Genomic DNA, 10,624 nt, shown 5'->3' with positions numbered 1-10,624 from the left:
AGGTGCCAGGTGGATCTCTCTTTTTTTTTTTTTTTTACGTCCGACAGGGGTAGGTCGCGGCCTCGAGTTTCGTCGCCGCTCCCGTCGTTAATTAACATTTCGATACCAGGTGTGCTTCCGGTCGCGCGGGAAGCGTCGGGACGTAACAGACGACGGCGTCGGCGACGTCGGATGCGGGAACCGCGGCCGGGGCCGTAGAAAAGGACGCGGCTGCAGCCGCGTCCCCTTTGTCGAGGCTCGTCGTTCGCATTCTGGTAATTAGTTCATTTGCCTGTGCTAATTACGTTTCTTTTAAATACGTACGCCTGGAAATGCGCCAGGGGGTTGCGGGGGGTGAGCCGGGGAAGGTGGATGCACACTCGAGTGAGAGACTGTAGCTCGCGGGTGCAAGCCGATGAAAAGGCGATGGCCTTAATGCGAGACGGGGTGGCTCTCTTTTTTTTCCCTCTCTCTCTCTCTCTCTCTCTCTCTCTCCCTCTCCCTCTTCCTTTTTCTTCCTTCCAATTTTCCCAGCGACGCCAACCCCCGGAGCCCACCCCCCGACTTCGCGGCGTAATCCGCGAAGTTGCATTCTCGAGCGATTTCATCGATTTGCGATTATTGCTCGAGCTCGTCGGCTCCACCCCCGGAACGGAGTTGTTTAAATGCCTAAATACACCCTCCGATCGCTCTGTGGCTCTCTTTATTACCTTACCCTCCCCTCCCCCCGAACCCCGGCACTCGAAACTCGAGGTCCTTTCTTCCACCGAGGTGATTTTCACTTTCCGCGAATGCAACCTAGGAAGAGAATGCACCCCCGTAAGTAATGCAACGCGGAATATTTTACCGCCCGGGCTGCGGCGATTCACCCCTTTCTTTCTTACGATTCGGCCCGATTTTCTTAGTCTCCCCTCGGGGGCGAATCCACGGAGTGCACCCTTGGTCCATTAACTTTCTAATTCTTCGATTCGATTCGAAGAAGGGAAAAACCGCATAAAGTAACGATCGGGGGGCGCGACGCTCCTTGAAGGTGTTTATTCCATCCCCTCGCCCCGTTCCCTTCCCTCCCTGGGAAGGAATCCTTTTTTTATTTGCAATTAGGGGCGTCGGGTCGCTCCGCGACGCTACGTCGCCCTTTTGCCTGTTATTTAATTGGGATATGCAATTGAATGACACTTGGCGAGGTGCGTGCGCTCGCCTCCCCCCCGGCGGGAAAAGTGTTGTCCCTGCTCCTTCCTCGTTTTTTATTTTCTTCCCCCTTTTCTTTTTTTTTTTCATTTCCGGATAAATTCTAACGACGCCATTGTGGCTGCCACTCGACGCGGCCACTTGAGCGCCTTTCGGTGGCGTTCATGGCGAAACGGCGCTTTCGCCGCACAAAAGAGCGACAACCTCCGCGGCGAATCTATTCACGGGTGAATTTTTTAGGGGGGTGTCCGAGGTTCGCTTTGGCCGAAAATTGTGATTAGCCCGCTCTGAGGGATTTTTCTTCCGCCCAGTGGCGGTATTATTCGCAGGGCTCTGGGTGGACGCGTCCTTCGGGGAGCGTCGACGCGGCGATGGGGTGAAATAAAAAATTCGGTTCCCGGCTGAAAAAAAAAAGAAAAAAAAAGGGTTAATTAGGGCGTGCGCGCGAACGGCACTTGGGAAGACTTTGCAGGGGGCGGTCGTCGGGATTTATTTTCGTTTCGAGTCACTTTTCATCCCCCTCGGGCCCTTTATCTCGCAGGTATGTCGCCATTAACGCGGCCACTTGAGCGCCCTTCGGTGGCGCTCGCGACGAAATGGCGGGGCATCGCTGCACAAAAGGACCTGACGAGGTGCACGCGAGATCTATTCACGGACATCGGGCGGAAGGGGGCAGGACCTGGGAAATTAGTTTCGCGAAATCCGCCACACGACTTTTAACCCCGACACCGATCCCGGCGATATTCATTATATGATGGGGTGCATAATGCCGAAAAGAAAAAAAAATGTAATATAAATACATGTATAGATATTGCACGAAGGACTGCATGGAGCATCGCTGTCAGGGTAATCCGGGCGCTCGAGGGAGTCGAGAAAGTTTGTTTTACGAGATTTCGAGCGACCCTTCGATCTTTTCAGCTCTCCTGGGGGGTTAAGACCTCGGCGGTCGCGAGGAGTCCATGGGCCGCCATAAAGGGCCGGCGTAAGATCCGATCCGACAAGATTTACCCCGTTGATTGACAGCTGAAGCAACTCCTCGGCATTGTCGCCGGGACCACCTCCAGGATCCTCGCACGTTCCTCCGGTGGGAGCTCGAGGAATCGACCTAATCGCCTCTACGCGATCCCCTTTCGTAAGGAAGGTCCGGGGGAGGGAAAAGAAAGGAGCAGATATCCACGCAACATCCTGTCAGCCGCGACTCCGAATGCTAGACATTGTTGGCTCGAAATAGCGGGATAATCCGCGCATTGTCGCGTTGTCGCCGACCTCCGGGAAAGGGTGGATCGAGTCATGCGACACGGCACGCGTGAGTACCCGCGCGTCTACCCGCGTGTATCGAAAAGTACCACAAAGATGTCGAGATCTCGGGAGAATTTCCGATATCTCCGCGATTAATGATTAGAGAGGAGTGGAAATCTTATCGCGGGATTCATGGGGGAATTTTGATATATGGATTTTCCGGAGATTCGGTCCATCCGGAGCCAGGAGTCCGTTAACTCGGCGAAGGGGTTGGTCTCCCTTGGACGGGACTTCACCCCCCGGGCCGCGTTTCCAGGGCGCCTTGGAAGACGTCGCGGGCTCATTAAGGGCCGTCCACAATTAATGACGGTTTAAAGCGTCGTTATGGAAAATAACGAGAGGGAGCGAGAGAGGGAGAGTATTTTTCTTCCGAGGAGCATTCTGTCCCGATGAAAATGTTTTCATTTGCCACCCCCGCTGCGGTGGTCGCAGGGGCGTAGAACCACGCCCTGCCCCCTCCGGCTCGTTTCCCCTCGGCCGGGGGCGCGCCTCCCCATTGGCTCTTCCGCCGGCGCAGCGGCCGTCGCGGCGCGTACCGGCGCTCCCTCTTTCCTGCCTCGAAATATAATTTAATCTCCACTTCAGCGACCGCGCGCGTCGCCGCTGAATGCCCAATTATTATATCGCGAAATATCTCCTAGAAAATTGTATAATGCGCGCCTGCCGGGTGGAGCACCGAGAGGGTGCATCGGATGCACCGGGAGAGCCCCTTCGCGTCGGTACGCCTATGCGCCGCCACCGGCCCTGGCCGTGGGGGACGCGGACTGCACCCCCGCACCCATGCCCTCGACGTGCAAGTCCCGATCTACGCGCACCCCTTCTCGTAAACCAAGTACATCCGAATTTTCCAAGGGAATTATTTCCAACCTGGAGATGACCCCGTTATTTTTTTTTCTTCGACCTCAAGACTTTCCTCAGAAAAAAAAATATATTTCCTCGCGAACCCATTTCTCGAAAAGTGGAGGAAATTCAAGACGACCTTGAAATTTCGCGGGAAGGGGTGTCGGGAAAAATTCTATCCACCCCATGGAACTCGGCCACTCGATCATGTATGGGTTTCTGGTCCAGTTTCGAAGAAATCCACGGTGCCGGATCCGATGCACCCTCTTCGCGATCTCGCGGGGGTGGTTGCATAGGTGGGGCATAGACGTGCACCACCGTAGACGCTCCTGCGGAGCCGTAAAGCCGCGCGTAGCCGCAGAAAACGCCAGTCACACGCGAATGCAGAAACCGCGGCGAGATGACACTCGTGCCTGGCGCTAATTGGGCCCTCGAGGTGACGTTCGCGAGGATGCTCCCGCGGGAGGGTGGGTTTCGGCTGGATGCTGGATGCTGGAAGGGTGGTCCAGGGGCAGGGAGGCCGTCGAGGAGGTTGAAAAGGGAAGAGGGCACAAGAGATCGCATTAAATCTTACCGGATGCACGCCTCCGCCGAGCGCTTCCTGGGTCCTCGCCGAGTCCTCTTCCTCCACCCCCGGCCACCCCCGGCCACCCCCGTGTGCACGTATATCGGCCCACTAATACGTGCATATCGAGGGTGTGGGCGTGTCGACAAATACGCGTATCGCGCGATGCAGTTAATGCGAGATGCACCGAGGAAAAATCCGCCAGCGAAAAGACTACCCCCTCTGTTCGCGATGCGAAGGGGTGGCGGCGGCCCTTCGGTCAGGAAACGAGCTTCTTAGTTTATCCCACCCTTAATACCACTTCCGTAGTATTTTTCGCTTTTAAGTATCCTCTAAATCGAGGTGACAAAATCGAAACCCGAATTTCTGCGCAATTTGGATTTAATTTGGGGAAACTCACCGATGTCGAGGGTGGTTGTAGGTTATGTCGGCTGCGGATCCGCGGACTGGGGCCATCTGAAACGGAACAAGAGGAAGCGCATCAGGAAACGGTCGGTGCAGCGATATGGCGTTACAGTTACGAGGAAAGGGAGGCGCGATGAAACGATAGCCGTATAGATAGTCCGGGGCTTGAAACAGGAGGAAAACGTTAAAATTAAGCGTTATGTCTGGCATTAAGGGAAATTATCTCGCGTTACGCCCCGGCCCCCTCCTTTATGGCGTTTTCGGTCTCGCACGGGGTGGAAGAAACGGGCGCTGAATTGATATACCCCCGGCGGGTACATGCGCGTACATATATGCACATACGTACGTATGTACGTGTCTCTATATTTTATTGCGATATTCATACCGTTTACAAAGACGTTCGCGAAACTGCCTCGTTAAATATTTTACGGCGAGGTCGATCTCCGGGGGTAAGGGGGATGTTTCCTTAGCGCGACGGCTCCGGAGAAGTAACGAAGGGGATGCGTGGGGGCGGGAGTAGACCGCGAATTTCTGAGGGCGAGGAAGTAATTCGAGAAAATGGAGACACCCCTCGAGATCCACGCGAAAATTCGGCTCGCTCCCTGAATGGCAGTGACGATTTTTCTAATGATTAAAAATATATATATATACATTCGCAGGAAAGATTTACATATCTGGGGTGGAAAAATCGAAAATTAATATATCGACCCTCGGCTCGACGGGGTGGGAAAAATTGGTGATTTTCGGATTTTTAATCCGCGGGCTTTTTCAAGGGTGGAGGTCCTCCATTCGTCGGCCAGAAAGAACGACGGCTCCCTCGGCAGTCGACACCTCTCGCTCCTGGCGGAGGTGGACGTTTCATTAATAACTGGTGACTCGACGTTTATATAAATAAATCCTTCCGTGGTCGCAGCCTCCGGCACTCTCACCTGCGATCCGCTCGATCGCTCACCCCGTGACGTGAAAGGAGTCTTCCCCCTCGGGAATACGACCCCCTTCCTGGCCCCCGTTCCCCTCGGTTTCCGCGTCTTAACGTCGGCCAGAAATTTTCGAAATTTTTCTTTCGAGAGGTCGAGGTTAAAAAGCGAGGCTAAATCACCGTCGAATCGAGGGGTACGAGGTATCGCCCCGCAAGATGGGTTCATCCCCTGTTCACGGGGCATTCGGCCGAATTTCGAGGTCCTTCGCAGACTTTGGAGTCCTACCTCAGGAGGAGGTCCTTTGTCGTCCTCGGGACCCGCAAGTTCGCGCTCGTATTTCACCTTCCATTTTCCGCGTTCCTCGTCGCGCCCGTAAAATGGACAAATAATTGTCGGGCCACCGGCGAGACGGCCAATGGAAATCGGAGCCGGGAAGAAAACTCACCCCCGGGAGAGTTCGGGGGATAAACTTTGCCCATTTGCGGCCGGGAACTTTTATTACCGAGCTGTTATACCGAGACGCGTCCTCGAACTATGTATGGCGATCCTCCCAGGATCTTCCCTCATTGTCGCCGAAAGGACTCCTGACGTGTCCTCCGAATCCAATCCTCGATTCCACCCCCGCGATACTCGGGATTTCCGCGCCGAATGTGCCCACGTATAAATCCATCTAGAAATTATGTACATAATTTCATGTTAACAGGAAATGTGTATAAAGAAAGGTCCTTCGTTACTTTCGCAGGTGGGTCGCGTGTCAACCCTTTCGGGAGCGTCAGGGCCGATCATCTCCGAAATCCCTGCAGGTCCTGCTCGAGGAGAGGCGTCTCGGGTTGGCATGAGCCAGAGGACGATCCCGAGTCTTCCAGGATCCTTTTTATTGCGAGTCGTGGATCTTTAAGAGGACCAGGGAGAGGAAGGACGAGGACACCTGCTCCTCCGCCGCCTTCTATGCCCATTGACGGGTTGAAATATGAAGGTCCCTAGGGATGGCCGAAGGCAGGACACCTGGACCTGTCCCGGCCTCAATGGAAGGTCCTCCACGGGGCGGAGAGGACCTCCGCCCTCCCCCTGCCCCTGGAAAGCGTCTAATGCTTCCCGAGGGGCTTTCGCGAGGATTCCGTCGCGAAAACGCGATCCTAGACATCCTGCGGAGTTGGGAGAGCCTCTCGCAGGACCCCGAGTCCCTCGAAAAATATTCTCCTCACCTCCGGTCACGATGTCCTGCACTAAGGATGTGAATGAAAAAAAGAGAGGATATTTAATTCCCCAGACTCTGGACAAATTTGAGGAATCCTGTGAAATATGACGCGTCTTCGGGTCACTTGGAAAGGACTCGCCGACAAAGGGGCACCCAGGGAGTCCCATGGGACGATCCTTCGCGTGCTAAAAATCGTTAATCGTTCTGGTAATCATTCGAGGAGGTGCAGGAGCCTCGGAAGGACAAATTCGAAGGATTTTCCGGAAGGTGACGGGACGGGATCGAAAAAAAATCTTTCGGGAAGGACGAGGAACCGCATGCAACCGACCGCGAGGACTCCAGGAGGCTGTCTCGTCGTCGACGAATTTCTCGACACAATGACGGAGCGACTCCTTTGACGGCGACGAATGGGTGGAAACGTACCCCATCATTTGACGTTGAATGCAGCGGAACACATTGACGCGTCTTCTGACGTTTTAATAATGCCTCCGGATTCGGGCACGCGGAAAATGCCGTTTCGGGACCATTTTTGGCAAATTTTTACGCCCCTGATGATCGCCGCTTAACGGTGGAAGGAAAATCCATGACGAACATTTTCTTTCTTCCGAAGGTACGATTTTGCCAATTTTTATTAATGGGTAGAAAGTGGTTCGGAATATTCGGAATTTCTTGATGATGATGACTTTTCAGGTCCATCCAAGCGAATGGACACTTAATACGGACTCGATGACATCCTCGCAGGACCTCGATCGAGAGCCTGACGAATCCTGGCCGGGCTTGAAGAAATTTACGGAGGTCCCAGGTAGGGGAGGACGTCTCGGTCGATTTCAAGGATCCAAGGATCTCTCCTTGTGTTTCCTCGACCGGATGCCGCCGGTCAACCCCTCGACAGGGGGTCGGCAAGGTGCGAAAGATTTTCAACGCGTTTCCTCGTACTCGTTATTTTCCCGAAGCTGGTCCTCTTCGGAGGGAGATCTCCTGAATCGACCGTAATTGCCCGACCTTCCCCCGGATTTACACTTCCGTCCGATTATTTTCATTCTCTTTCATCTTCCCTTTTCCCTTCCTTTTTACTTTTATTTTTTATTTTCCGCGAAGACAATATTTTTACCCGCTTCGTGGAAAGCCGTCGAGGAGAGACGTTCTGCCGGTGAATTTAATTTTGTTACACCTTAAGGGGGTGTAAAAGTGGACTCGAGGACTCTAAGAAACTGAAGAAAAATTGATTTAACGCGAGGTCTCCGATTTTGACCTCCTACAGGAGGGTACGTCGTCGTCGTCTAGGTCCTCCAGGCTCCCTGGAAAATGTTTAACGCCGATAAGGGTCCGCGTGTCCTATCACCAGGGCCGATCGCAGATGGCGGATAGACAGAGGAGGGGGCGATTCTCCGGGAGGGTTCTCGAGTCGATCGCGACCAATAAATACGGGGATCGATAAATTAAAGCTGGCTCCTTTGTGAGGTGTCGCGTGGCAGTCGGCATCGAGGACAAAGCCGGGGAAACCGAGCGGCGACAAAGAGACTCGAGGTCCGAGACGCGTAGATTCGCCAGGTGCTGGGGACACGCGCAGGACCCTCCCAGGACACCTTGGGGAGTTTACGGGGCCCAAGGGGACTTTCTAAAGGCTCGTGTCTAGGCCCGGCCATTCAATCTTTGCGCCACCTACGACTTAAGTGACCCCGGCGTCTCCTGGTCCAGGTGCGAGCCTCCGGGGTCAGGCTTCGGGGAAAAGTCCTGCCGTTTACCGCAGGACACCGAGTCCTGCCGATTGTCCCTGAAGAGACCAAGGAAATCGAGACCACCAGCCCCCGACTCCTCGACCTGGCGAACGCCACCCCTAATACCAAACTCCCATAGAATCCAGAAAAAAAAAAATCCCACCATATCCTTTATACAACCCCTCCTCGAGTCTTACTTCCTTAACCCCTAACTCCTAACCTGAGTCCTAAGATCATACACTGAACGGGGAATTTTTAATATACCGAGCGGTGCATCTTTTTTTTCAGGTGCATCGGAGTAGCTGGATTTTCCTCTCGGTACCGGAAGTGCAACCTCGTTGGTGACTCGTTTCATCCCCTGCGGGGTAGAGACGGGGAATGAAAACCCACAAGCAAGGGGGTTGAATGGGAGTGACCTTGACAAAACATCCCGGCCGCGAATGAGGCCGTTGAGCCGCGAGAACAAAGAGGTTCTATCGAGCTTCGCGAAAGAGAGGCCTGCTTTCTCCCTCTGGCCCTCCTAGGGGGTGGTTTCCTCTTCGAGGGGGGTGCAGGAGCAGGAGCAGGGCGCAGGGTCGGGAGGACCGGGACGCTCCTGGAGACCCTCGGTGCGCGTCGAGGAAGCCCGCGATGCACTCCGAAGGTCGGGGGTTGGAGGAGGGTCGAGGTAAGTTTCCCCAAAGTTCGGAACTCGAAGCCACGAGAAGTGGCTCCAGGGACCCAGGAGGACGTTGGCATTAGAGTCAATCAACGGCCAGCTCGAGGGGGGAGGGCCGAATAACCTTTTATTAATAACCCCCGGGGATCTCGGACCCCCGCCCCACCCCATTAGACAGCCACCCCCGCCTCGTCTAATTTGCATGTATAATGGCGCGCCGGAAAAGGACGTCAATGGCGGCGATTTACCGAAACTTTTTCTCACCCCCGACGAGCCCTCCCCGGCATTCAACCACGGAAAGGGGTTAACTTCTCGATGGGAATTTCGAAAATCGGCGCCGCTTAATCTCGAGGTAATTTCCCCGAGACATTCGGGAAATCCGTCGGGAGATCGGTTCGGAAAATGGCGCCAAGGATGAGAGAGGACATCCCAAGAGGGAGGAGCAGAGGGGGATCCCCGCGAAACTGTCGATAACAGCTTCTTGTCGAAAAACGCAACGTTTGCCGAGGAGACACGAGGAGGGCACGCCTCGGGGGTGGAAAACTCGGCGGGGGCGCGCAGGGGGCAGAAGTTGGGAAAACACTTTGCCGGAGGGAGTTAATGCTTTTACCGCAACCCTTGATTCCCTCGTTTCGGGACAAATCAAGGCATTTGTCCCGCACGGTAAATACGTTTCGGCCTCCCCTGAAATAATAGATGCGTGCACGCGTCGGGGGGGGGGCACATATTTATATGCCCTTTCCCCGCAAGGGGACATCCCGAACGAACTTTGGCGGATAATTAAGGCTCGTTCATTCCGTAATAGAATCCCGATTGCCCTCCTATTGGAACTCCAGAAATCCTGGGGAAATCCCGAGGAATCGAATTTTTCTCGGACTCTCTCTCGGGGACAAAACGTGGATAAAACGTCGATAAAACGTCGACGGAGTGGATCTCCGCTCGAGAGAGAAAGTGAATCGTCGATCCGGGAGGGCGATTTCGGGAACGGAAGTCCTCGCCGAGACGCGCTCTGGCGGGGAGCGAGGGAGGCGCGGTAGTTCGGGGGCGCGCCGGTCCAGACTCGGTGGCAGCACTCGCCGTTCCGAGGGCTCGCCTCGGAGGAGGGCTCGAGGGAGGCGCGGAGAGGACGAGGCTCTCCATCGCAGTCCATCGCCTCCCCGTTGGGCCGCTCGAGGCCGCGGGGGTGGCGGGCTCACGAGGGGTGGCTTTGGCCCCGCGAGCCGCGCATGCGTCGCCGGGGCTGCCCCACCAATCTCTCGGCGAGAGTCCTCTCTCTCTCTACGTCGCGCGCGCCACCCCTCTATTGATTTTGTTACATCCAACCCCAAACTCCGACCACCCCCGCCAGCCCTCGCGAAACAGGGAAGTCGGAGCGATACGCGCCGATGCGCGTATTTACGTGTGTGTACCCTGTGCACCGTACACCGTGCACTCCCCGTGCACCCCGGGTGCTCGTCTGCCGTGCGGTCCGAGGGCTGCGAGTCCATCTCCGCAACCTCCCCTATCGCGATCTCCTCTCTGGAGGGTCGAACTCTAAATTCAACGATTGGAGATTCGAGGAAATTCTAGGAATCTATTTTTTTTAAGCGGGAGCTTATTCCTAAACCTAATGTCTTTTACGAGGCGCGGAAGGGTTGCGAGGGGGTGGAAAATTGGTCTTGGTCTTGAAGGTCCGGACCAAGACCGAGTTTAAAAGGCTTTTTCCCCGCGGACTAGGGGCGCAATTTTCAGATTTCTGGCCGAGGAGATCGAAATCGAGAACGCCCCGCGAGGGGGCTTTCTCCCCCTCGAGGGGTGGCGGGTTTGCGTACAAGCAACCTCGCCACTCGGTGGTCCCCAACTAGTTCAAGTACC

At 55.1% G+C, this 10,624-nt stretch overlaps 1 long non-coding RNA gene across 1 annotated transcript; it reads left to right on the top strand.

Moving 5' to 3' along the window:
• Positions 1-5,945: 5,945 nt before the first annotated feature.
• LOC105696309 lies at positions 5,946-8,574 on the top strand. Its single transcript, XR_001103709.1, has 3 exons — positions 5,946-7,004; positions 7,085-7,298; positions 8,401-8,574. It is a non-coding gene; the product is annotated as an uncharacterized LOC105696309 (long non-coding RNA).
• Positions 8,575-10,624: the final 2,050 nt, after the last annotated feature.

The sequence above is a fragment of the Orussus abietinus genome, unplaced genomic scaffold (assembly GCF_000612105.2).
Source record: "Orussus abietinus isolate OABI.00-Male unplaced genomic scaffold, Oabi_2.0 scaffold34, whole genome shotgun sequence".
NCBI classification, from domain to species: Eukaryota; Metazoa; Arthropoda; class Insecta; order Hymenoptera; family Orussidae; genus Orussus; species Orussus abietinus.
This window is presented reverse-complemented; position numbering and strand designations above follow the sequence as displayed.